The sequence below is a fragment of the Schistocerca americana genome, chromosome 1 (assembly GCF_021461395.2).
Source record: "Schistocerca americana isolate TAMUIC-IGC-003095 chromosome 1, iqSchAmer2.1, whole genome shotgun sequence".
Taxonomy (NCBI): Eukaryota; Metazoa; Arthropoda; class Insecta; order Orthoptera; family Acrididae; genus Schistocerca; species Schistocerca americana.
Genome location: NC_060119.1, coordinates 1,091,887,632 through 1,091,889,548, shown reverse-complemented (window position 1 = coordinate 1,091,889,548; position 1,917 = coordinate 1,091,887,632). Strand labels below are relative to the sequence as shown.

Genomic DNA, 1,917 nt, shown 5'->3' with positions numbered 1-1,917 from the left:
CCACCACCACCACCACAAAAACACCATCCGAAACAGGCCTTGAAGGCCCAACGGTACCGACGGTCGCCGTGTCATCCTCAACCCTTAGGCGTCACCGGATGCAGAAGCGGTGGTCAGCACACAGCTCTTCCGGCCGTTGTCAGTTTTCGTGACCGCTGCCGCTACTTCTCAGTCAAGCAGCTCCTCAATTGGTCTCACAAAGGCTGGGTGCACCACGCTTGCCAACAGCACTCGGTCGGTCCGGACGGTGACCCATCCAACTGCTAGCCAAGCCCGACAGCGCTTAACTTCGGTGATCTGAAGGGAACCGGTACTACCACTGGGGCAAGGTAGTTAGCTTCATGTAAACACAACGTAACATAAACAGTTATCCAGGTACCCAGGTATCTGGACACTGCTAGCAGTAATGAAAACTCGCCATTCCTAGCAGTACGATAGGTTGGCTTGGGCTGTTTGGGGAGGGGACCAAACAGCGAGGTCATCGGTCTCATCGGATTAGGGAAGGATGGAAAGGAAGTCGGTAGTGCCCTTTCAAAGGAACCATCCCGGCGTTTGGCCGGAGCGGTTTAGGGAAATCACGGGAAACTAAAATCAGGATGGCCTGACGCAGGGGTTGAATCGTCGTTCTCCCGAGTGCGAGTTCAGTGTGCTGACCACTGTGCCACCTCGCTCGGTGCAGTAAGACGCAATTGTGCTGCAGATTCCAGTGTCAACACGTTGCGTACGAAGCTGTCAAGACAACTATGCACGTTGGTCCAAGGGAAGTCCACCGTCAAACCCTTTATGAACTCCGAGTAAGGATACGGTGCATCTGCGACATCTGTATAATGTAACAAACCTATTCCCTTCTTTATCTTCTTAATTACTTATAAAAATTTGCGTTGTAGCTTTTTTTCATGAGAAATAGTCTGTCGTCGTGTAACTCGTTAAGACCATTAATGTAAATTTAATTTCTTACCCCCGCCTTGTATCAGAAAATCTATAAATTAAAGTATTTTCAGTGTTATGAATGAAACACGCACAACACTTGTGTAATATTCCACAGTATTTATTACTTGTTACACGAACCGATTTTCGGCTGTTAGGCCATCATCAGGAATAAAGATAAGTATGTAGTGCAGTGAAATTTTGTTGGATCAAAGATTTAACACAGTGCATCTATTGTCAAAGTTACAAGGTAGATCATGAAGTATTATATCACATGCATAAAGGAAGCAAGATGAACTATCTTGAAAAAAAAATGGAAATTAATAAACACATTTCCATCAACCCGAGCTTAGTACTGAATGACCAGATACAGTTCCCTTACTCACCACTTCTAACTGCAGATACTAGTCACAATCCTACAAACCATGTAGTAAACTACCCTCTGACTCAGATGCTCCATTTTCCATTATTTCAGCTACTATAATTTCTCTGGTTGTGGATTTTTTTTCGTATAATCACAGCTGCTTTACTCACGTGATTAATATCACTATTATATCTTATCCGTTTGTAATTTAGGATCTACTAAAGAAAAGATTGTTTTGTTCAACCACATATTTGGAATATGTACAAAAGTTTATTATTCCGTTATTTTCTTATACGTACAACTGTTGTAATTTATCTATAACTTATCTTAGTAAAATAATCTTACACAGATTTTACACTGAAATAATACCTCTTGTTTTATTCCCAATTCTAAAGTTAACATTTTTATCTTTGGAAATGGAGATACTTTTTAGATGCTCTAGTTTAACATCTTTTATCCAACAAAATTTTATTCCGCCACATTCTTACCTTTGTACCTGATGATCGCGCAACAGCCGGAAAAGGTTCTTGTAACAAATAATAAATGTTGTAGAATATTACACCAGTCTTGTGTGTGTTTCATTCATAATGTACAAAATATTCTACCAAGAATCGGCGGAACAGTCA

General features: G+C 41.4%; 1 pseudogene; it reads right to left on the bottom strand.

Annotated features, from left to right (window-relative positions):
- Positions 1–219: 219 nt before the first annotated feature.
- On the bottom strand, positions 220–338 carry LOC124554867 (annotated as a pseudogene).
- Positions 339–1,917: the final 1,579 nt, after the last annotated feature.